This window comes from Rana temporaria, chromosome 7 (assembly GCF_905171775.1).
Source record: "Rana temporaria chromosome 7, aRanTem1.1, whole genome shotgun sequence".
Classification (NCBI taxonomy): Eukaryota; Metazoa; Chordata; class Amphibia; order Anura; family Ranidae; genus Rana; species Rana temporaria.
The window spans coordinates 170,188,801-170,215,738 of NC_053495.1; the positions used below are offsets into that span (position 1 = coordinate 170,188,801).

At 43.4% G+C, this 26,938-nt stretch overlaps 1 pseudogene; it reads right to left on the reverse strand.

Annotated features, from left to right (window-relative positions):
* Nucleotides 1-25,700, reverse strand: part of LOC120945893 — a 29,079-nt pseudogene extending 3,379 nt beyond the window's left edge.
* Nucleotides 25,701-26,938: the final 1,238 nt, after the last annotated feature.

A 26,938-nucleotide genomic window follows, 5' to 3' on the forward strand; every position in this document is an offset into this window, starting at 1 on the left:
GGGAGGCCTCAGAGGCCAGTATAACAGTTATCCACAAGGAAGGCAAGGACAAAGAAGATTGCTCAGGGTATCGACCAATATCTCTGTTAAACACAGATGTGAAACTGTTCGCAAAGGTCTTGGCCGAGAGAGTAAAACAAGAAATGGCAAAGATGGTACATCCAGACCAGACAGGGTTTATCCAGGGAAGAGAGGGGAAGGATAATGGAGTCAGAGCATTGTTGATAATGCAAAGAATGAAAATGATCGGATCCCCCAGTCTACTCCTGTCGATAGATGCAGAAAAGGCATTCGACAGGGTAGACTGGGGATTCATGTTACGCACCCTGGAAGAAATGGGGTTTGGTCAAAGGATGAGAGAGTGGATAACAACTCTTTATCAGGAACCGAGGGCAAAAATAAAAATAAATGGTAGTTTATCCCAAGAGCTGATAATGAAAAACGGTACTAGGCAGGGATGTCCCCTGTCTCCACTCCTGTTTGTGCTCTCTCTGGAGCCACTATTGGCCAGGATACGCAGGTGCCCCGATATAAGAGGAATTAAAATAGGTGAGGACGAACACAAACTTTCGGCATTTGCAGATGACGTCCTCTTCTATTTGTCTGACCCTAAAACCTCAATTCCAAATTTATTAGACCTATGTACGCTATACGGAGAAATATCAAATTTTAAAATCAACGTAGCCAAAACTGAGATCTTAAGCATTAATGTTGACGGACGGGAGGAAAGGGACTTAAAATCGAAATACCGATTTTCCTGGGTAAAAGCACTCAGGTACCTCGGTATTTTCCTAGTAAAATCAACCAAAAAAATGTATGTGAAAAACTTCATTCCATTGCTAAATGAAATCAGGGAGGAAATTGGGAGGATAAAAAATAGACCACTATCCTGGATAGGACGAATAAACTTTTGTAAAATGGTAATTTTACCAAAGATTACCTATAAGTTTCAGATGTTACCTATACGTTTGCCTGGAATACTCTTCTCAGCTCTTAAAAAACAGATTATGAATTTTATTTGGAGAAACAAGAAACACAGAATATCCTTCCAGACTCTAAGACAACCTAAAATAAAGGGGGGACTAGCAGTACCAGACATTAAAACATACTACGAGGCGGTGATCCTGTCAAGGGTAGTGGAGTGGGCTAGGGCCAGCAAGGAAAAGAGGTGGGTCAACATCGAAAATGAAATGTCAAAGGCAAGTCTCAATAAGATTATTTGGAACCCACCTCAATATAGGACACTGGATAAGAATACACATGAGATCACTAAAAAGGCACTAAAAATTTGGGATACTATGTATAAAAAAATAGAAAAGGAATTTAATTCACCACTATTAGCACTTAAAAACAATGATTATTTTGCACCGGGTAAATCACAGATTGGAGGAAATTGGATAAAAAAAGACACAACTCAATTAAGAGACGTAATAAAAGATGGGCACATTGCAACACTACAAGAATTAAAAGAGAAAAAAACTTTTTTTTTAGAAATTGACGAATGGAGATACCATCAGCTGGCCCACTTTATAAAAAGATTGCCGCACCCACTGAGGTCAGGGGAGCAGCTATCCGTTTTGGAAAAACTATGCACATCAGAGAAGGTCAAGGGAACCATCTCAAAATTATATAAGATTCTGCTAAAGGTGGACGAGCGGACGGTCCCCCCTTTCGTCAAAAAATGGGAGAGGGAATTAGGATCAAAACGGGATAGGATTACAATAGAAAAAATGCTGACACTAGTTCATTCCTCGGCAGTAGATAGCCGTACAGCCGAGATGAGCTATAAATGCCTGACTGGATGGTACATGACCCCGGATAAGTTATCCAAATTTAATGACGAACAAACGGGAGAGTGTTGGAGGGGATGTAGGACCCCGGGAACCATGGCCCATCTGTGGTGGAAATGTCCTAAAGTAGAGGTATTCTGGAAAAAAAATTTGGGATGCATAGAAGAGATTACAAAAGGAAAAATTAAACTGGACCCTTGGGTAGTACTGTTCCATGGGGGAGAGGAAAAAACTAAAAATTATAAGAAAACCCTAGTCCCACATCTACTAAATGCCGCGAAAAGGATAATACCGAGAAAATGGCAGGAGGAAGAATGTCCCCCAATCTGGGAATGGATAGACTCCGTGGAAGAGACCTATAGAATGGAAGAAATGAGAGAAGGAGTAGAAGGCAATAACATAGCTCAAGATAAGAAGTGGGATAATTGGAGGGAATTTAAGAGATCTTGGAGCTATGTAGAAAAACTAAGGGCTGAGACCTAAAGACAAATTAAAATTAGATGAAGGCATCAGAAGTCATTTTGGAATGTATATGGTGAGATAGGGGGAGGGGGGGAGGGAGGAACGGGGATAAGGTGAAGGAATTGTAAAATTATTTGTCTTTTTGTTTTGTTTATTTTCCGGGCCATATATCTCAAAAAAAAAAAAAAATACATATATATGTGTATAAAAATATACAATATACATATTTTTGTAAGAGAAAAAGTAACTTAAGAAAAAAGACCACACTAATGATGCGAAACCCGATTAGAGGCGCTAAGGGCTGGTTAACGGAACATGAGCGTATAAACGCACACTCTATAAGGTTGAAGTCTGAAGTGGGAAGAAAAAAAAAAAAAATATGAATCATATGGAATAAAAATTTATGATAATAAAGATTATATTATTAATAATAATAATAATAATAATATAGAAAGATATAGAGTCGTTTTTAAGCTATAACCATCATTCTACCATTGTGGTGTAGATATGAAGGTCGAGGATAAGTGAAAGGGAAAAGAGAAAAGAAGGAAAGGGCCAGCGAGGAAGTCAGAAACGAGGACCAAGAGAGTGTACATCAATATGAGTAAGTAATTGGACCATAAATGTATCAAGGATGATCTATCAAAGTCTCGTGGGAGACCATTTTTTTTTTGATCGGATTTATAGATTTTACTGTGAAGAATGGCATCAAGTTTTTCACTGATCATACAGAGCCTTGAAAAAGTATTCATACCCATTGAGATTTTCCACATTTTGTCATGTTACAACCAAAAACTTCAATGGATTTTATGTGATAGACCAACACAAAGTGGCACATAATTTTGAAGTGGAAGGAAAATGATAAATGGTTTTCAACTTTTTTTTTTACAAATATGTGAAAACCGTGGAGTGCATTTGAATTCAGCTCCCCTGAGTCAATACTTTGTAGAACCACCTTTTGATGCAATTAGAGCTACAAGTCTTTTTGGGGATGTCTCTACCAGGTTTGCACATCTAGAGAGTGAAACTTTTTCCCATTCTACTTTGCAAAATAGCTCAAGCTCTGTCCGATTTAATGGAGAGCATCTATAAACAGCAATTTCCAAGTCTTGCCACAGATTCTTAATTGGATTTAGGTCTGTACTTTGACTGGGTCATTCTAACACATGAATACACTTTGATCTAAACCATTCCATTGTAGCTCTGGCTGTATGTTTAGGGTCATTGTGCTGCTGGAAGGTGAACCTCTGCCCCAGTCTCAAGTCTTTTAAAGACTCTAACAGGTTTTCTTCTAAGATTGCCCTGTATTTGGCTCCATCCATCTTCCCATCAACTCTGACCATTTTCCCTGTCCCTGCTGAAAAAAGCATCCCCACAACATGTTGCTGCCACCACCATGTTTCACGGTGGCGGCACAGTTCATTTTCCACTTTTAGGCCAAAAAGTTCAAATTTGGTCTCATCTGACCAGAACACCTTCTTCCACATGTTTGCTGTGTCCCCCACATGGCTTCTCGCAAACTGCAAACGGGACTTCTTATTGCTTTCTTTCAACAACAGCTTTCTTCCATAAAGGTCAGATTTGTGGAGAGCACGACTAATAGTTGTCTTGTGGACAGAATCTCCTATATGTGGATCTCTGCAGCTCCTCCAGATTTACCATGGTCCTCTGGGCTGTTTCTCTTATTATTGCTCTCCTTGCCCGGCTTGTCAGTTTAGGCGGATGGCCATGTCTTGGTAGGTTTGCAGTTGTGCCATACTCTTTGCATTTTTGGATGATGGATTGAACATTGCTCCTTGAGATGTTCAGATCTTGGGATATTTTTTTTTATAACCTAACCCTGCTTTAAACTTCTCCACAACTTTATCTACGACCTGTCTGGTGCTGTTAGTTCACTAAGGTTCTACTAACAAACCTCTGAGGGCTTCACAGAACATCTGTATTTATACTGACATTAAATTACACACAGGTGGACTCTATTTACTAATTAGGTGACTTCTGAAGGCAGTTGGTTCCACTGGATTTTAGGGTTATCACAGTAAAGGGGACTGAATACAAATGCATGCCACATTTTTCAGATATTTATTTGTAAAAAAAATTGAAAACCATTGATCATTTTGTTTCCACTTCACAATTATGTGCCACTTTGTTTTGGTCTATCACATAAAATCCCAATATAATACATTGACATCAAAGGATGCACCATACATCGAGAGGCTTGACAGTGTCGCCTGTCGGATCTAAAGTTCTAAAAAGACTAAGCTAAAGAGATCCGGGTGTTGAATCCTGTAGCAGGGGATTCCGGACCAAAGTGTCTCATCAAGAAAGGAAGGTCTGTGGCAGAGACTGTACTTTACTTTGTGCGCCATCCCGGCTGCTAGGCCAGTGAGAGGGACCTATCCGGGTGAGCAATACCCACTCTGGCTAGAGTGGCGACGAGAACTGTATGCTGGAAACAGAAGTGTTTCCCTTATATTTGATTATGCACCTGAACCCACCTACCCTTCCACCCCTCATCCTTCTTTTCTTCTAAAGTTCTCCCAAATAAATCCAAGAAAAAGAAGTGCATTGTGTGGACATTGAAATTCTTCAGACTATCCTTTCACCCTGGACAGCGAGAACTTAAAGCGGAGGTTCACCCTAAAAACATGTATATACCATTACATTCAGCATACTTCTGACATGTACAGTATGCTGTTTTTTGTTTTTTTTTCGCTGTACATACCGTATTATTGTTCTTTTCCACCCGGCTTCCGGGTTCTCACTCCCGCGGGAGTAGGCGTTCCTATGCAGCAGTGCAATGTCACCTGGGACTTAGCCCAGGTGATTGACGTGCTTGATAAAAACTTCCCCCTGGCGGATAAGGCACGTCACGAGTTCCGAAAATAGCTGAACTGGAAGTCGGCTCTATACGGCGCCTGCGCAGTCAGCTCTACACGGCTCCTAGTCTGTGCGCAGGCGCCGTATAGCGCTGTATAGAGCCAACTCCCAGTTCGGCTATTTTCGGAAACTCGTGACGCGCCTTATCCGTCGGGGGGAAGTTTTTATTAAGCACACCAATCATCTGGGCAAAGTCCCAAGTGACATTGCGCCGCTGCATAGGAAGCCGGGTGGAAAAGAACAACCAGTACCACCTTCTTCTTAGCTAATAAGTAGGGGGCCCCTCCTCCCTTGCCCTTGTTCCTTTTTTTTGGTCGGATGACCAGATCACCAGACTCTTACAGACAGACGTTACAACAAAGTAGAAACCCCCCTGCCGAATCATCCCACCCAGGTTGAGCCTCTCCTCGGGTTGGAAGGTCCAGAATAATAAAGGTATGTCCCTTTATGACACTGGACGCTCAGGTGCATGAGCTGCGGGCGTTCTATAGCTTATAAGAAGCTTATTTTTTACAGGGGCTGTGGTGTTGCTGCTGTCCATCTGCGCTACTGTATCCAAAATATTGTGCGGCTGTCATTTTCCTTACTGTTTAAACTGAGCTCCGTAAGAGCGCGCTGGCTGCCCCCCTGCTTTCTGTCGGGCGGCGATGACGTCATGGGGGAGGGGTGTTGTGGGAGTGCCATAGGGCGTGCACTGATCAGCTAGAAAAGCTCTGCATGGCAGGAATCTCAGTGCGATCTGCCACTATCTCTAGATAGGACGCTGTTGGTAAGTCTCCTGCAGAGGGGGAAGAGAAAAGATTGTGTCAGCTTGCCTGTTCTAATGTCAATGATCTTTACTCGTTTAAACAGTGCTCTGACAGACGCTCTAGATCTGCTGCCACCCTGGGATTTTCCTTTCCCCAGTTAAAGGTAAAGTCCTAATTAAAAAAAAATAAAAAAAATAATGTTTTGTGCTTTTTTTTAGGATGTGTTAAAAAAAGAAAAATAAGAAAATTCGTAGGTTTTTCATAAAAAAAAGAAAAAAAAGAAAGAGAAAATATATAGATAATAATAAATATATAGGTATATAATATATATTAATATAGATATATTTTTTTTGAAAGTCATTATTTTGGGTGCTAGATTGGATTTTCTTTGCCACCTTATTGCGTATCCTGCCTTTTCTATACAGCATGAGCTCACCACAGCCCCAGAATGCACGAAGGTCACCGGAGAGGTAGGAGGGGTCAACGGGGGCCACAGTATAAAAGAGTGCAATACCAAGAGCTAAAGGTAGCTTTTCTTGGTTGTCTTTTTAGGAGCAGAAGCCCTAGAACAAGACATGTACGGAGAAAAAAGTCCTGCCAGCGTTCAAAATCTCCGCAAGCGTCTGGGTCCCGGGCAACACATAAGCCCCAATCCAGCCCAGCTCGCAAATCTAGTCATCCTGCTACTGTAGCAGAACTAAACGTATCAAGACCCCGCCCAGACGACGGTCTTTGTTGGGCATGTTCGGCGCCATCCGAACCTGATAAACTTTTATGCACCGGCTGCATTAAAGACGTAGCTACAGACAGGGAGGCGGAGGCGCGAAGAATTAGAGACTATGTTCAAGACGCAGTGGCAGAGGGTATACAATCAGCCTCAACCAGGAAAGCCCCAAAAACTAAATCCAGAGTCAGAAACACAGAACAACAAGTGCAAGACAAATCACTAGGCCTGGAGGCACTATCACAGAACTCGTCGGACTCTGAAGAACCCTCTGAGTACCTATTTGACTTTTAGTATATAGAATCATTAGTCATGGCCGTAAAGGAGGCCATTGACTGGGATCAAGATGTTCAGCCACCTGAAAATTAAAGATTAATTAATTTAATTAAGATTAAGAGTTTTTTTCCTAGCCGGAAAAGACAAGGGGTGACTTTTCCCCTCTTGCCAGAGGTTCGAGAATGGTTCGAGGAAGAATAGGAGAAGCCTGAAAGGAGGGCAAACATGCAGAATCATTTTTCAAGGCTGTACCCTTTTAAGTCCCCAGAAGTGGCTCTCTGGGACTCCCCGCTGGGCATAGATGCGGCCTTACAGCGCCTGGCTAGACAGGTCGCTTTGCCGTTACAAGACTCTACGACCTTCAAAGACCCAATGGACAGACGCACGGACATAGACATAAAGAAGGTTTACTCTGCAGCTGGTGCAGCATGCCGCCCTGCTATAGCCTTAACCTCAGTCTCCAGAGCGCTGAAGGTTTGGACCACAAAAGTGCAGACAGACCTGAGAGCTGGCCTGGAGACAGAAACAGTCATACAGACAATGGAGGAATTCGATCTCGCGGCCGATTTCCTAGCAGAAGCTTCTATGGATCTGGTAAAGCTACTCGCAAAGATCATGGCCTTTGCAGTGACAGCTAAGAGGGTCCTTTGGTTACGATGTTGGGTAGCAGGCAATACTTCGAAACTAAGTCTCTGCAATATCCAGTTAAATGGAAAGATGTTATTTGGAAAGACCCTAGAAGAAGCTATTAGTCGAGCTACAGGGGGAAAATTGGGTCTAATACCACAAAGGCCCAAGAGGAGACAACAGACCACCCGGTCAGCCCAACCAGACTACAAGAGGGCATATGACGCCAGGTCATATACACCAGGACTGGAATATGCAAGACCCTATGGGAGGAGCTCACAGGGTTCTTTTTTTTTACGGAATGTAAAGTTCAGAGCTGCACAGACCGCGAAGAAGCCCGAAAAGTATTTTTGATGGGTTAGCCACCCATCCTCCCCAGGTGGGCGCCAGGTTAGCGTCCTTTTGGATGGTGTGGGCGGAGGCAGTCAAGGACCAATGGGTCCACAAGACAGTAAAATACAGTTACAAAATATCCTTTCAGAAGAAACCACCCAATACCGTGGTCCGTACAGAATGGCCGTCAGATCAGAAAAGACGGAACTGCTTACAAGAATATTTAACCGGCTTACAGCAAAAGAATGCAATTTCGCCAGTACCCCTAAAACAACGAGGAAAAGGGGTATACTCTCCAATCTTTTTGGTTCCCAAAGCGTCAGGGGATCTCAGACCAGTTCTGGACCAAGAGTTCTGAATCGCTACATAATTTCCAAGACGTTCAAGATGGAATCGTTATTTACTATCATCTCAGTTTTGCAACCAGGAGACTGGCTGACATCAGTCGATTCAGCAGATGCATATCTGCATGTCCCAATCAGCGAGAACCACCAAAATTACCTAAGATTCATGGTGGGGGAAGATCACTTCCAGTTCAGATGTCTACCTTTTGGGATCAGCACAGCACCTCGAGTATTTTCCAAGATCTTGCTAGCTGTCATCGCCGTCATCCCCCTGAAAGGCATAAAGATCTTCCACTACTTAGACGATATCCTAGTAGTAGCACGTGCGAGCCGAGAGCTAGCGTCTCAACGCAAGGTAGTGCTAGAAACCCTATCAAAATTTGGCTGGATCATTAACAGGCAGAAGAGCCAGTTAATTCCCTGCCAGGAGATGGAATATCTGGGACTGATCTTCAATACAGGCAGAGGACTTGTCCAGCTACCAGAACGCAAGAAAGCAGAATTGGTAGCCTGCATATTAGCTAAAAAGAAGGTGGTACTGGTAACCCATGGTGTGCTGACGTGAGGACAGGCCAGGAAAGGAAAATTACCGTAGGTATTAATAACAATTTTCCGTTATACTTACCTGCTCTGTGCAGTGGTTTTGCACAGAGCAACCCAGATCCTCCTCCTTTTGGTTCCCCCGCCGGTGCTCCTGGCCACTCCCTCCTGCCCCCACAGCAAGCAGCTTACTATGGGAGCACTTGAGCCAAGCCACTGCTCTGTGTGTCCATTCAGACACAGAGCCGTGGCTCGTCCCACCCTCTCTCTCCTCTCCTCATTTGCTCACTGACTTTGATTGACAGCAGCAGGAGCCAATGGTGCCCGCTGATGTGTCTCAGCCAATCATGGTGATGTGCCTGAGCCAATCCTGGACAGCAGAAACTCTCGTGCTCATCGCTGGATCAAGATGGAGCTTAGATAAGTATTAGGGGTGTAGGGGGGCTGCTGCACACTGAGGCTTCTTTCACACTTGTGCGACTTTTCCTGCGACTTTGGACATCAGCGTTGCATCGTACCCCATGATTCCAAATGATAACCATTCATATCTGTGCAACTTCAAGTTGCTCCAGCTTCAAAGTAGTCCTGGTACTACCTTTGTCCAATTTGAGTCCACAGACCTCAAGTTTACACAGGCATTCCCTAAAATCGCGTCAAAATTGTGACTGCAAAAACGTGCGACTTTCAAGTTTAACCTTTTGCCTTTAGAACCATTTTCAGTATACGACTATGAGATCTGACAACAAAAAAATGCTCATTATCTACTACAGAGAATCAAGCTTTGAACTGACATTATAATGTACTGTAATATATTACCTTATAAATGATTTTGCGTTCTTGGAGGATGTAAAGCCTCTCAGGGAGGGCAGCATACTTGGCACTGCACAAGTTTTCCATAGTGTCTAACACCACAGGACAAGAAGGCAGCTCCTCAAGCAGACGTTTGGCTGCAACCAGACGGTCCTGAATGTTCTGATGCTTATATATTGAGATATTGTTTTTCAAGGCCCATTCATCTAGAACGGAAAATGCATGCATAAAAACATCATGGTCACTACTGAGAAGCTGCACTTGAACAATGATGTGCAGCCAACACCGGAGCAAGTGCATGTAGATAGGAAGTGACTGGAGGGAGATGCAATAAAGAGAGAAAAAAAGGGAGAAAACAGTATTTTATTAAGGACAAAAATGCTATTAATTGTTTGTTTTTGGCCCTGTAGTTTTATTTGGCCCACCCTTTGCAGCTATGACAGCTTCAACTCTTCTGGAAAGGCTGACCACAATGTTTAGGAATGTGTCTATGGGAATGTTTGACCATTCTTCCAGAAGCGCACCTGTGAGATCAGGCACTGAAGTTGGACGAGAAGACCTGGCCCGCAGTCTCCGCTCGAATTCATCCCAAAGGTGTTCTTTCAGGTTGAGGCCAGGACTCTGCAGGCCAGTCAAGTTCCCCCACACCAGACTTGCTCATCCATTTCATCCTATGGACCTTGTTTTGTGCACTGGTGTGCAACAGGAAGGGACCATCCCCAAACCATTCCCGCAAAGTTCGGAGCATGAAATTATCCAAAATGTCTTAATATGCTGACACCTTAACAGTTCCTTTCACTGGAACCAAAAGGGCCAAGCCCAACCCCTGAAAGACAACCCCACACCATAATTCCCCCTCCACTAAATGAGTTGGACCAGTGTGCAAAGCAAGGTCCATAAAGACATGGATGAGCGAGTTTGGGGTGGAGGAACTTGACTGGCCTGACCTCAACGCGATAGAACACCTTTTGGATGAATTAGAGTGGAGACTGCAAGCCTGGCCTTCTCGTCCAACATCAGTGCCTGACCTCATAAATGCGCTTTTAAACCTTGTTGACAGCCTTCCCAGAAGAGTTGAAGCTGCAAAGGGTGGGCCAACTTAATATTGAACCCTACGAACTAAGACTAGGATGCCATTAAAGTTGTGTGCGTGTAAAGGGAGGTGTCCCAATACTTTTGACAATATAGTGTATGTGAACCTAGGCTAAGGGCTTGTTTAGATGTGCTTTGAAATGTTAGATACGGTGAACGCCCATTAATTCACCTATTACGTTAAGACACATTATTAACCACTTGCCGACTGCCTAACGCACATATACGTCAGCAGAATGGCACGGGCAAGCAAAGCAACCATTGGCAGCCGAGAAAACCGGAAGTGATGTTGTGATGTTGCTTCCTTGCTTACATACAGGCTGAAACAAAGTTGATCCTTCGTTCCAGTCTATCTCTCTAGCCGCCGGAAGTGGCGGCTCGCGGATCGGGTCTCCCAGTGGGACGGGAGGTCCGGTAAGAGCGGTGGAAGGGGGAAATGTCCCTCCCACTCCTCCGGGATAGGCTGCAGCTGCGGGCATCTCCCTAAAGCTAAGGCCACATACGCTCAGCGCCAAGGGGTTAAAGGCTCGGAGCGCTCTCCCGGAGGGGTGGGGCAAGTCTCCCGGGAATTGATTTTCCCAGTCGCATGCATTAATGCCGCATCAGGGACACCCGAATCACGATGCATCGATTAATTTCGGCACCCCTAGCCCTAACCCTCTTTCCCTTTAAAATATAAAAAGGACTGTTAAAAGAAATAAAGCCTCTTTTGCATCCAAGAAGTGTCTGGCGCCCAATGACTTTTATAACCTTTGCACCCACTATGCCTCACAACCCAGTACATATTGAAAGATGTCAGCAATCTGTGGCCTCAAAGGTTCTCATTAGACTGAAAGAGGTTAAAGACTTTGCTACATATAGATTGTTGTACTATCATCTCAGCTACTAAGGCTATCTAATGCATCTCAACTGCACTCATTTGTAGCACATGTACATAGACATGAATGGAGGTGGTTGGGGAGAGGTAAAACCAGTCAAACACTGCACACCGGATACATTTTGGTAAAATGCAAACATGACCATGTGAACTACACTGTCAGCTGCAATGGAGATAATTGGTACAGAGCATTGGCAGGCATTTGTGAGGATTTAACAATACGGTTGAAATGCCTGTTCTTCTTGGCACACATGTACACTTAGCTTAGTACAAATATGGCAGAGCATAGTCGAGATAAGGGAGCATAGTTGCCAAGATTGTTGTATGTCACGCGTTCTTGAGCGGAATCCCGTCAGAAAAAACATCTGAGTTATTCCGATGGAAAAAATGGTTGTGTGTACAGGGGATAAGATGAACAAGGGATGGAGGGAGAAAGAAAGAGAGGGAGCGAGAGAGGGAGAGAGAGAGAGAAATAGGGAGAGAGGGAAGGAGAGAAAAGGAAAGAAAAAGGGATGGAGGGACAGCAGGCCCAGATCCTATACCACAATAGTCCCTCCGCTCCTTACATCAGGTGTGCCCAGCAGAGTTCCTCCGCTCCTCACATCAGGATGGGTACCCAGCAGAGTCCCTCTGCTCCTCACATCAGGAGGGGTGCCCAGTGGAGTCCCTCTGCTCCTCACATCAGAAGGGGTGCCCAGCAGAGTCCCTCTGCTCTGTGCATCAGGTGTGCCCTCTCGTGGGACACATGGGGCGGAGGGTTGGCTGCAGCTCCATTTGCAGGTCTAGTTCCCCTGTGTTCAGTGGAGAGGGGCCTCCGATGCGTGCAGCTTACCGGCTTCAGTATACAAGTAAATTGCCTACTTGTACACTGAAGAGAGAAGCCGATTGGCTGCACGGATTGGAGGCCCCTCCCCTCTCTACTAAACACCTGGGGAAAGAGACCTGATGTGATCTGAATCGTGGCCAAGTTTTCGTGGCCCGCTACGGTGCCAAAAACAGTCTTGAGTCCCAAAATCTGGATTGTTGGCAAGTATGAGGGAGTTGGTAAACAATGGATTTTATATAAGAGTATACATACAGTATATGAAAAAGTATCAGCATATCACAAAACCCAAAATGCACATATCTATATATGGACACCTGTAAGAGTGAGAAAGGCATACTGTACCTTCTGCATGAGCCTCATCAATATAGATAATCAAAAAATCAGCCACAGAACCGAAATCCCAGACAAGCTTATTAAACTCGCTGAGCTTAAACAGGAAAGAGGGTCATGTACAGCTTCCGAATGTGAGCACCAACGGCCGCTGACCTGCAGAAATCAACACAGCATGCCTAATTACTATGTTACAGTTACAGGTAGAAATAAACCAATATCGTTCTATAAAATATATTTTATTGCCATATTTCTGTACAAAAGTCCTACAGTGTTTTTTTTTACTTTGAAAATATTACCACTAAACACATTTCCTGTATACGCACAACTGAGAGTACATGAAACTTAGTGTTGCTTGTTATACTTACTATGGAACCTAAGGAGATAATCCTCCGCATTGTGTAAACAGACTTTGATCCTGTATTCTTTGATCCTTCTCTTCTTTTACTGTCCCCAATCCATTTGCTGATCGTACAGAGCCTTGGGGACACTCTGCACATGCTCAGTTTGGTGTGTATTGCTAGAGAGATTTTACTGCTGATGAGAAAAGGTATTTAGCAGTTTATATTTACTAAAATAATTGCATTTCCATGTTCTGTGTACTGTGGGATACCAGAGTGAATGCAGGCTCCTGCGGTTAGTAACACTTTACAGTGAACCTGAATGACCTAAATAGGATCTGTCACTTAATTTGCTTTGCTTGAGCCCAGCCTACCATGCCACCACCAATACCCACCTGTGCTATTCTCCTGTGCAAATACACACAGAATGGTCCACAGAACTGTGTGCACATCTACACGTGACCATTAGCCTGCACTTGAGCACGTGCCTGAATGTTTGAGTAGATGTTAAATTGCCCATTGGTTTCTTTGAAGCACTGCAAGATTTAGGATTATTGCTGAGTGGTCGTCAGCTCCTTCTGAATGTGACCTGATCTGTGTTTACGTCTGTGTTCTGACCTGGCTTGTTTGACTCTGCTTGCTCCTAAAAACTCTGTTGTGGACTCTGGCCTGTGACCCAACCTTGCCATCTGCCCACTGTTCTGGTACCTTCTCTGCTCGCCCGATACTGACCTTGGCCTGGCTCTGATTTTGCCCCTGGTTCCTGATTTTGTACCTGTGCCGTCCAGTTGTTGCCAACCTCTGCCTGCCTGTATATACATCTGAGATCCTGCATCTGCAAGCTTGCCTACAGCACAATCTTCAGCTCTGCATCTACTACAAGATCTCCTAGCCTGAATCTCCTACAGGCACCCATGTCATGCTGAACCCTGTTATACCCATCATCAGCCCCAGGGGATATAGGAAAAGAAGTGTAAGGAAAGCCCTCTAGTCAAATCTGACCAAGTACATGACAGCTCCCCTGCTGCTACATTATTTATCTTGCTATATACTACGTGCTTCCAGGTATGGGAAAGCATGGACCTCTGCCCAAATTGGCAACAGGGTGATGTACAGCCAAGGCTCACCAATGCACGTGGGAAACGAAGGCTGGTCCGTGTAGTTTGATCCAATAATTAATGCTGGTTCCAATAGAAACAGGACACACAGGACACACGGTGCATTGCAGTTTGTTGTGTATGGGGCTGTGTAGCTGCAGATCGGTCAAGGTGCCCATGCTGATCCGTGGCCACAGCTAAAAGAATGTACAATGTGCACCAGAACTGGAATACGGAGCAATGGAAGAAGCTAGCCTGGTCTGTTAAATTCAAGAATGGTTTGAAAAACACAATAACTAGTTCAAGGTGCTGACCTAGGCTCCAAATTATCCAGATCCCAATATAATTGGGCATCTGTGGGATGTATTGAAAAACAAGTCAGATTCATGGAGGGCCAACCTTGCAAATTACAGGACTTAAAGGATCTGCTACGGACAGCTTAGTGCCAATTTACTACAGCATACTTTCAGAGCAGCAGAAGACCACACCGGGTGCCACTCCTGACAGCTAAGAACAGGAAACCAAGGCTACAATTCGCACAGGCTCACCAAAATTGGAGAATAGAAGATTGGAAAAACGTTGCCTGGTCGACATTCAGATGGTAGGGTAAAAATTTGGCGTAAACAACATGAAAGCATGGATCCATCCTGCCTTGTATCAACGGTTCAGGTGGTGTAATAGTGTGGGGGATATTTTCTTAGCACACTTTGGGCCCCTTAGTACCAATTGAGCATCGTTTAACCCCTTCCCGACCAGCTGCTGCAGTTATACTGCGGCAGGTTGGCTCCCCTGGGTGAGCTGTCGTAGCTGTACGTTGGCTCTTTAAGACACTGTAGCAGGAGCGATGACCACCAGGCACGATCCACGATCGCTCGTGACAGAGCAAGAATCTGGATATGTGTGTGGAAACACACAACTTCCAGTTCTGTCAGGGGAACGGAGACAGATCGTGTGTTCCTACTAAGTAGGAACAACGATCTGTCTCCTCCTCTAGTCAGCCACATCCCCCCCACAGTTAGAACACATCTAGTTAACCCCTTGATCGCCCCCTAGTGTTAACCCCTTCCCTGCCAGTGACATTTATACAGTAATCGGTGGCTATTTTTTATCTCTAACCGCTGTATAAATGTCAATGGTCTCAAAAAAGTGTCCAATCGGTCAGCCGCAATAAAAATCGCAGATCACCGCCCTTACTAGTAAAAATGCCATTAATCTATCCCCTATTTTGTAGACGCTATAACTTTTGCACAAACCAATCAATATACGCTTATTGCGTTTTTTTATTTTTTTACCAAAAATATGTAGAAGAATACATGATGGCCTAAACTGAGGAAGAAATTCATTTTTTTTTAAAGATTGGGGGATATTTGTTATAGCAAAAAGTAAAAAATATTAAATTGTCAGAGGTGATCAAATACTACCAAAAGAAAGCTCTATTTCATCCTCTCAGCCAGCTCCTCCATCTGTTGACACAGTGTTATTGCATAAATTCTCTACACTTCTACAGAACTGTCTAGAGCAGGGATCTTCAAACTACGGCCCTCCAGCTGTTGCGGAACTACACCTCCCATGAGGCATTGTGAAACTCTGACATTCACAGACATGACTAGGCATGATGGGAATTGTAGTTCCTGAACAACTAGAGGGCCATAGTGAGGACCCCTGGTCTAGAGCTTGTGATATTATCACTGCTGAGATAAAATCTGACTGGCAAAATACTGGTGAGCGTTTATATAATATTAAATCCAAAATTGACAACACAGTGCAGAGTGGGAACCAGAACGTCACCATAATTTCATCTATACAAGAGCAATTAGATCTGCCCAATGTTAAAATTGAAGATTTGGAAAATCGTTCTAGATGTCATAATTTTAGAGTACGGGGATTGCTCGAAACGGTGGTAGACTTTGAAGAAGCAATACATATATTGCTACAGGATCTACCGTATTTTCCGGCGTATAAGACGACTTTCTAACCCCTTAAAATCTTCTTAAAAGTCGGAGGTTGTCTTATACGCCGGTAACCTAACCTTACCTTATCCCAGAATCGCGGCCGTACGATTTTTCAAAAGCCGCGCCTCCGACGTCTTCTGTTCCGTGATAGGCGGAAACAATCAGCTTCCCAGGAGGCACTGTGTTCAATGTCCGCCTATCACGGAGGCCCTCTCGTCCTGTGTTTGGTGTCCGCCTATCACGGAGGCCCTCTCGTCCTCGGACGAGAGGGCCTCCGCGATAGGCGAACACTGAACACAGTGTCTCCTGGGAAGCTGAATGTTCCGCCTATCACGGAACAGAAGACGTAGGAGGCGCGGCTTTTGAAAAAACGTACGGCCGCGATTCGCATGTCTTAGGATAAGGTAAGGGCACAGTCTGGTCATGTAATGGGGCACGGTCTGGTCATGTAATGGGGCACGCTCTGGTCATGTAATGGGGCACGGTGTGGTCATGTAATGGGGCACGGTCTGGTCATGTAATGGGGCAAGTCTGGCATGTAATGGGGCAGGTCTGGCATGTAATGGGGCACGGTCTGGTCATGTAATGGGGCACAGTCTGGTCATGTAATGGGGCAGGTCTGGTCATGTAATGGGGCAGGTCTGGTCATGTAATGGGGCACGGTCTGGTCATGTAATGGGGCACAGTCTGGTCATGTAATGGGGCAGGTCTGGTCATGTAATGGGGCAGGTCTGGTCATGTAATGGGGCACGGTCTGGTCATGTAATGGGGCAGGTCTGGTCATGTAATGGGGCACGGTCTGGCATGTAATGGGGCACGGTCTGGTCATGTAATGGGGCACGGTCTGGTCATGTAATGGGGCACGGTCTGGTCATGTAATGGGGCACAGTCTGGCATGTAATGGGGCACAGTCTGGCATGTAATGGGGCACAGTCTGGCATGTAATGGGGCACAGTCTGGCATGTAATGGGGCACAGTCTGGCATGTAGTGGCATAGTCTGGCATGTAATGGTGGCACCGTGAGGTGAGGCATGACTAGTAGGAAGGGGGTAGTCTTATACGGTGAGTATATCCCAAAACCAACATTTTGGCTGGAAAATTAGGGGGTCGTCTTATACGCCGGCAAATACGGTAATGCCAGATATTTCACCTCACCACCTTGAAATCGACATAGTACATTGTGCCCTGACAGCCCCTAGATTTGATGGCTTGCCCAGAGATATCATAGTAAAATTACATTTTACAATATTAAAGAGAAATTAATGTCTGCTGCCAGGCTCAAACATGAGATCAAGCTCCTAGGTCATAACATCCAGATATTTGCAGATATTTCTCAATTAACCATTCAAAGAAAAAAGACCGCTAAAACCTTTGCTAACTCACTTGACCTATCATCAAATTAAATATCGTTGGTCGTTTCCCCTCCGCTTGTCCCTTTCTTACATGGGCAAATCTCATTCATTTGCCGCTCTTTAAGAAGGGGAAGATGTATTACTTATCCTGGGCCTCATCTCCAAAGAGACTCGCCCACTGTCACCGCTATGGTCCAAACAAGGTGGTTCTTCATCCAAGAAACTTCATCCTTCTAGCGATCTTAAATTTTTCTCCCGATTTTTGCGGTTCACCCTTTTTGGGACTAAACTGATTTATTTGCCATTGTTAAACTGTTAATCTTATATTGAACATGGTTATGTTATTTTGATTTCTAGGTTCTGCCTGCTCCAGGAATATATCTGCTTCTTTTATTTATTTTCTAAGGGAAAGGGTTTGGTGTGGACGCATATGCCATTTCTAAGTGGGCTTACCATGACTCGATTTAAAATGGTAAACTCACACCAATTTATGGGAATATTATTTTCCCAAAAATTTAGGTTCTATGGGCCAGATTCACAGAAGAGATACGACGGTGTATCTCCTGATACGCCGTCGTATCTCTGGGAGTATCTATGCGACTGTTTCATAGAATCAGTTCCGCATAGATAGCCCTAAGATTCGACAGGTGTAATTGACTTACACCGTCGGATCTTAGGATGCAATACTTCGGCCGCCGCTGGGTGGAGTTTGCGTCGTTTTCCAGCGTCGGGTATGCAAATGAGCTTTTACGGCGATCCACGAAGGTTTTCACGTTCGTTACGTCGTCGCTAGTAATTTTTTCCCGTCGCAAAGTTAAGCCTGCTTTAACATGGCTTAACTTTAGATGAGCCATGTTAAAGTATGGCCGTCGTTCCCGGGGCGAATTTCAATTTTTTTTTTTTGCGTAAGACGTCCGGGAATACGAAAGTACGTTACGCACGTCGCCGTTCAAAAAAATGACGTCACTTCGCGCAAAGCACGGCAGGAATTTCAAAACGGAGCATGCACAGTTTGTCCGGCGCGGGAGCGCGCCTAATTTAAATGGTACACGCCCCATTTAAATTGGGCGGGCTTGCGCCGGACGCCTTTACGTTACACCGCCGTAAGTTTACACGCAAGTGCTTGGTGAATCAGGCACTTGCACTGAAAACTTGCGGCGGTGTAACGTATAGACGATTCGTTACGCCGCCGCAAGTATATGTGAATCTGGCCCTATGTATTTACACCTTTTTAATACACTACTGATTTTTTTTTTTTCCTTTCACTATTCTTTTATTTACTGTTGTTTCTTTGCTTGAGTACACCATCATTATTATACTATTATTTGAGATGTGCAATGGAATTATACTTGCGCTGTTGGAGATTATACAAGTAAATATGATTAAACTCTCATGTTAACTACTCCTTCCTCCCAATTTAACAAATTAACACACAATGTGAAAAAGGCTTTATTTTTCCGACTAAATGCACAACTGCATTTCAATACTACTATAAGTTGGGTGTAGATTTATTCTGACAAGAAACTCACTTTTCCCAAACTTCAACACCTAAATATCTACATGCCAAATATCCCAATTACTATCTCTCTAATTGACCAGAAAAGTATAGCTAAACATATCCCTTTTAATCCTACTGTAGTACTTAGGGATGAGGATGGAAGGTACATTATGGTAGTTGGAAAAATTTATGAACAGACCATTACTTTAATCTCCTGCTATGGATAGGTGAGATTTTTTGAATCTATGATAAATAATTTGATGCCCCATATTGATGGTCATGTTATTCTAGGGGGATATAGTAACCTGCCTCTAGATCAAACCCTTGATAAATCTGACCCACTTTGACCTACTTTAAAACACATTCCAAAACAGAGCAATAATTTGGCTCAATTGTTACATTCTTACAATCTTATAGACATTCGGAGAGATCTCAACCCCACAGCTTGAGATTTTATTTTTTATTCTCACGTGCACAAACTTACTCTGGAATAGATCATCTATTTACGTTGTTGTCATTGCATCCTCTTTTTACTTCAGCTGCCATACTTGATGTATCGTGGTCTAATCATTCCTCAGTATGACTCACATTATCGAATATGTGGTTCAAACCTAAACCCTTCTCTTAGCGATTGAATGCCTCCCTATTTAATAACACTTCTACCTATATTGAAGTGGAATCAGCCATCAAACAATATTTTAATGATGACCTTCCCCATAATATTTTCCCGAATGTTATTTGGGCAGCTCATAAAGCCACCATTTGTAGGAAATTGATTCAAATAGCCTCTAGACCAAAGCAGATTCATGAAAATACAATACTCCAACAAGAAACAGAACTACAAAATTTTACTTCTGAACCAAAAAATAATCCTCATTTAGATTTACGACATAAAATTGATGCAGCACGTGCTATTATAAATCTTAGTCTTACTACCAAAGCAGAAAAATATCTGCGATGGTCTAGGCATCGATTCTATTCTGCTAGAGACAAACCATGTACATTATTGGCAAGAAAACTCAATCCTCGTTTGTTTTAATCCGGCCATGCCAAAGTTACGTTTGAAAAATTGTAATTTAACCCAAAATCCACAGTTTATAGTCTAATTATTTTTAGATTTTTATTCTAAACTTTATTCTTCTCCGGATTCATTTTCCATCATTCATGCTGATAAATTCTTTCAGGATCTCTCACTCCCAAAAATTACGAATGATCATAAAGATTTGATGGATAGTGATTTTATCAATCACGAAATTAAGACAACAATTAAAAACTTAAAACCCTCTAAAGCACCTGGTCCTGATGGATTTTCTGGTCACTATTATAGAAAATATTTAGATTTATTGATACCTCATTTATTTTCTTTTTTTAATAATTTAAAAAAGGGATCTCTTTTGCCTTCACATGAAAATGCGGCTTTTATCCACGTAATTCCTAAATTGAGAAAAGATCATAGCAATTGTGAGAATTTTCACCCAATTTTGTTTATTGGTGTTGACCTTAAGATATTGACTAACGTGTTGGCAACAAGATTGAACTCATTTTTATCTCAATATATAAATCCAGACCAGGTTGGGTTTGTTCCTACTAGACAAGCTCTCAGTCAGACTCAGAGACTGAAAAACATAATTTCGGCATTATGTTCTAATTGGGACAACTATGGCATACGGAAGGGAATGCTATTAGGCCATATACAATACACCCACTGCAAAAATTATTGTAAAAGGTTATAGTTCACAAATTATAAATATTTGCAGAGTTACGTGACAAGGATGTCCCCTTTCTCCCATATTATTTATCTTGGCTTTGGAACCCTTAGCAATAAAAAGCAGAAATCACCTTGATATTAAAGGCATTTAATGTGGAGTACATAAATATGCCCTTTTTGCAGATTATATTCTGATGCTCCTCTCCTCCCCAATAACTTCGCTACCCAATCTATACCACACAATGAAATACTTTACTGACATTTCTGGTCTTAAACTTAATCACTTGAAATCAGAGGCCTTAAAACATCAACCTTAATACCGATACTTTCCAATCGTTACAAAATACATTCCCCTTTAAATGGCAAAAGGAAAGTCTAATGTATCTGGGAATTTTTCTAACACCTTCCCTTCACATTCTATATAAAGCCAATTATCCCCTAGTATATAAAAAACTGTCATTGGATCTTATACGCTGGGTGGGTTCACCACCTTCATGGTTTAGAAGACTATACACAATCAAAATTAATAGCTTACCGAGATTGTTGTATCTGTTCAGAACATTGCCTATTTCGATCCATATGCCAGATCTTAAATTGGTCCAAAGAAAAATATCTAATTGTATCTGGATGAATAAAAGACCCCTAGTAAATGCGCACACTTTACATACACCTAGATTACAAGGAGGTTTGGGACTGCCAAATTTTATTAAATACTTTAATGCGACACAGTTGGCACAACTAATTAGTTTTCATTCACTATCACCACAGCCATTGTGGATGAAACTGAATCTTCTCTTTATCCATTGAAACCAATTAACCATTTAATATGGTTACAAAACAAAAATAGACCACCTATAATGCGTCCTACACTTTCTTTTTCTTTAAGTTCACTGGACAGACTAAGTAAAACTTAAATGTATTTTTCCCCATGTTCCTTTAGCTCCTTTAACTGGTAACCCTTCATTCGCCCCCAATCTAAATCCACAAGTTTTTTTCTTAGTGGACGAATAAGGGTTTGTTGCGAATTGCTGATTTTTATGACCTTAGGGGTATTATGACAAGACAAACACTCTGAGAGAAATGTCAATTTCCTGATTCTGAAATGCATCATTATTCACAGATTTTGCATTATAGTTATTACAACATTCATTTGACCTGACTTCTTCCACTTTAATGGAATGCTTATGTAGATATTTTGATAAACATACTGGTCACATTTTGAAAATGTATTCTATTTTAATTTCTAATTCTGAAAAAAAAAATGTATATGCATAAATGGGAACAAGATCTAATTTTGACTAATGAATGGTACAAGTTGGCACAATATGCCTCTAAATCTTATTTGGTCGACGTATCCAAGAATACAAAAATTTTGGATACAAGTTTATAATTTAATAAATTCCTTGGCTCCATTTAACATAATAAAATCTCCTAAACAAGCATTATTGGAATGGGCTATTGAACATTCTCAGGGACATATGAGAAAATTTATAGCATTCATTTTTACTGCTGCTAGAATTGCAATAGCCAAATCCTTGAAATCTCCTTCTGTTCCCATTAAATTTGTTAAAAAGAAATTGTCATTTATAATGATTAATGAACGTCTTATAGCAATTTTACTGGACAAACAATGTTCTTTTGACAAAATATGGAAACCTTGGATAGATTATTATCGAACTGTTTATGATCGGTTTTCTATTGCTTACATGTTGTGTACTCCCTTTCTTTTCTCTCTTTTTTTGGACTTTTCGTCACTCCTTTTTGTTTATATTAGAGATGTTTCTCTTAAAGGTAAATTCTCTTAAATATATGATCTCTTAAAGTTGGATCCTTTGTAACAGTCATTTAGATACATTCTGTATTTACAATATTTGAGGTTAGGATAGTTCTTTCTATAGATAATGCGACCACATTATTGTTTATTTTTGACCATCTTGTATTTATATGATTGTAACTCTTCCTTTCTGTTTGCTATATCAATAAAAACTATTGAAAAGACCAAAAAAAACGCTCTTTTCGTGGGGAAAAAAAGGACGTCAATTTTGTTTTTGTACAATGGGGGTTAAAATGACGTAGTGCCGTATCGCAAAAAATGGCCTGGTCATTAAGGGGCCAAATTTTCTGGGGCTGAAGTGGTTAAACACCTCAGCCTACCTGCGTATTGTTGCTAAACATGTCTATCCCTTTATGACTACAGTGTACCCATCTTCTGATGGATCCTTCCAGCAGGATAATGCACCATGTCACAAAGCTCCAATCATCTCACCACTGGTTTCTTGAACATGACAGCGAGGTCACTGTACTCCAACGGTCTCCACAGTCACCAGATCTCAATCCTATAGAGCACCTTTCGGATCTGGTGGAACGGAAGAATTGCATCATGGATGTGCAGCCGACAAATCTGCAGCAACTGCGTGCTGCTATCATGTCAATATGGACCAAAATCTATGAGGAATATTTCCAATACCTTGTTGAATCTATGCCATGACGAATGAAGGCCGTTCTTAAGGCAAAGGTGTTCTTCCATCTTCTCCCCTCTTCCGCTGTTGACTCGGCGAACCCCGGTTCTTCTGCAGATGTCCGGTGCCTTCTTCTTCAGCGCTAGCTGCCTGCTATCTTTGTGTGTTAGCTCAATTTCTAGCAGGCAGCCGGCGCGGTCTTCTGTGACGTCAGGGTCTTCTTCTCCCCTCTTCCGATGTAGCCTCTTCGCCTGTTGTCGCTGTAATGATGGAAGCGCGCCTTGCATCCCATTTATATAGGCTTCACCGTCCCATCATGCTCCGGTTGGTGCCCACGTGGTGGGTGCACGTGGGTAGGCACCCACCACGTGGGTACCTGCCGGAGCATGATGGGACGGTGATGCCTATATAAATGGGATGCAAGGCACGCTTCCATCATTACAGCGACAACAGGCGACGAGGCAACATCGGAAGAGGGGAGAAGAAGAACCTGACGTCACAGAAGACCGCGCCGGCTGCCTGCTAGAAATTGAGCTAACACACAAAGATAGCAGGCAGCCAGCGCTGAAGAAGAAGGCACCGGACATCTGCAGAAGAACCGGGGTTCGCCGAGTCAACAGCGGAAGAGGGGAGAAGATGGAAGAACACCCCCGGAGTCCGGAGAAGCCCCCCCCCCGGAGAGCGGAAGAAGAAACCCCCCCCGGAGAGCGGAGAAGACCCCCGGAGAGTGGAAGAAGAAGCCCCCCCTGCTAATAGAGCTAATAAAGAAGACAGGGGGGGCATCCGGAGCAGAATAATAAATTATTTTAAAAAGCCTTGTGTTGTGTGTTTACTAACTTTAACTTTTTGCCTACAGGTGAATGGATAGGGGTACGATGTACCCCATATCCATTCACTTAGGGTGGGGGGGCCGGTATCTGGGGGCCCCCTTATTTGAGGGGACTCCCAGATTCCGATAAGCCCCCGCCCGCAGACCCCGACAACCAATGGCAAGGGTTGTCGGGAAGAGGTCCTGTCCTCATCAACATGGGGACAGGGTGCTCTGAGGTGGGGGGGCCCGCAGTGCGCCCCCCTGCCCCAGAGCACCCAACCCCCCCATGTTGAGGGCATGCGGCCTGGCACGGCTCAGGAGGGGGGGGGGGCGCTCGCTCGTCCCCACTCCCTTCCTGACGGCCGGGTAGCGTGCTTTGGATACGGGTCAGGTATGGATTGTAGGGGGACCCCCTACGTCGATTTTTCGGCGTAGGGGGGTCTCCTTACAACCCATACCAGACCTAAGGGCCTGGTATGCTCCTGGGGGGGAAACCATGCCGGTTTTTTCTTTGAAAATTGGCATGGAGTTCTCCCTCAGGAATGCATGCCGAGCGACGCTGTCATTTTTTTTTTTTTTTCCCGACGCAACTTTTTTAAGCCGTCGCGATCCTCAAAACTCGGCGTAACGTAACTTCGCGCATGCGCAGTACGGCCAGCGCGGGAGCGCGCCTCATTTAAATGGGACTCGCCCCATTTGAATAGGAACGCCTTGCGCCGGCGGAATTTTAGTTACACAGCCTGAAATTTCTAGATAAGTGCTTTGTGGATCGGGCACTTAGGTAGAAACTTTAAGGCAGTGTAACTTAAATGGGATTTTTTAAGTTACGCCAGGTTTTTGTGGATCTGGCCCATAATGTGTGATCTAAAGTTTGGCTTCAGTTTGTAATTGTATCTAAATCTGCTAGTCCATATAATGCTGATCTCCCCCCAGTTTAAAAATGCCCCTGTTCTCCTTCATCTAGAGTGGAGACATTCTAATACAGGAGGCGTGTTACTACCTAGGTGAAAGCAGAGAGAAAAAAAATCCTAAAACAGAAAACAAATGCAGCCACCACATCTAATGATTGGTAAGCTGCAACATATGACATTTTTGATTTTGAGTTTACTACCAGAAGTTGAAAAATAACAAATTTACTGGCTGGATCACCAGGTGAAAATAAAGGTGGGGAAAAAAAGGAAAACAAATGCAGGCACAACATCTAAGAACTTGTAATCTGGAATATAAAAAAAATTGTTTTTGGGGTTAGTAAATTTCCTGTATAGGTGTGCATTCCAGCAATATATAAAGAAGATATCCAGAGTACTTACCTTTCATATAATCCCAAATGTGGTGCAGTTCACCATCCAGGTCCACCACAGGTGTGTTGGGTGCAGCACCCCCCAGAAATGCCTCATCTTCTAGGTGAAGCCACATGATTTGCAACACTGACCACAAGAACTTGAAAGTGAAGATGGAGGGTCCCCAATCTTCGTACTGAAACTTTGTAACATGAGCACCGGTCATCTGAAAGCGAGATTTAAGCACCGATGCCATGGTCTGTGGAAAGAGGATCATGAGGAGTTTGCCTACTGCCACATACAGTAAGAGAGAACAGAAGATCAGTGCCTTCTGCACATAACGAATAATGTGTTTTATCATTTGGACAGACAGCAAAGCTGGATAATCCCAACCTGAAAGTGTGCAAAGCAACGCTCACGCTGGGCTCTTTATTACTCATAGTAGCACAACCTGCTTCATGAGGACTGTCCCCTGGGGGAACGATTTGCTGGCAGCAAGAACAGATAGGTGTTTCCCTTCCACAGACACGCTATCTGCTCTAAGAAACATGTGATGGAAGAATGGCCATCTTAACCTTAATAATTTATGTCAAAGTGCAGCCTTTCTTACATAACATTAAAACATACAAATACTTCTAACTGTCCCTCCTTTGGAGAGACTGTCCCTCTTTTGGAACTAAATCCCCCTGTCCTTTGTTACTCTCTTTTCTGTTGCCTCTCTTTTTAATCTAATTTTAAGACCTCTATTTAAAGAAGAAACAAAATCAGCACAAGGGACCTTACCTACAGTCAGAAGAATGTTTTCCTTGTGCTAATGCCCCATTTAGTTAAAATCCTCCTCTGTCAATTTAAACCCCCCTCCCCTTCCACCCCTGCCTTCTTAAAGTATTATTATAGGTTAGTCTTTTTTCTTTTTAATTTTAATTAACAAACATGTCATACTTACCTGCTCTGTGCAGTGGTTTTGCACAGAGCAGCTCTGGTCCTCCTCTACTTGGGTCCCTCATCAACGCTCCTGGCTCCTCCCTCTTGACCAGTGCCCATGTGTAAGGCAGCCGGTCCAAAAGATGCTGGCCGAGCGTCCAGCTTCTGAAGAAGGGGCATGACCAAAAAACATTTGCCTATCGGCATCCAATCAGTGCTATCAGCCAATGGCTGCTAGCGCTGATTGGTGTGTACTGGTGGGGGGCTGTCACAACACAATAGCTCAAAGGGGAGATCGCTGTTCTAACATCGGATAGTTAGTACAGCGAACCACTCCCAAGCTCTGCAGATTTTTTCTTTTTGCTCAGGCCTCTGGGTTGAACGGAAAAAACTCATAGTGTGTACCTAGCTTTAGTCCCCTACATATGAACGTTGAAGTTGCAAAATTTTCGTTCAACCCAGCTGGCTGAACGAAGAAAAAAAAAAAACTGACAGATCGCCATACTAACACAAGCAATGTTGGTGCGGTGATCTCTCCCGCTGTGCCTTTGTGTTCTGACAGGGGAACTACCCCCACCAGAACACACTGATCAGCACTCGCAGCCATTGTCTGCAAGCACTGATCGTTGTTGGACTTATGAACAACATGGACTTACGAATGAGCTCCTGGAAAGGAACTTGTTCGTAATTAGGGAACTTACTGTACCTTGCCCCTTTTATCGGCGTTGTGCCCTGGGGGATTCAGGGGTTAAGGCCCTACCACTTCAGAGGTTGGTCTGTGCACTTTTTTATGTGGTGTGATTTCCCAGTTACATTTTTTGTGACAAAAGGGTCAAAAACTGGCAGGTCAGAGGAA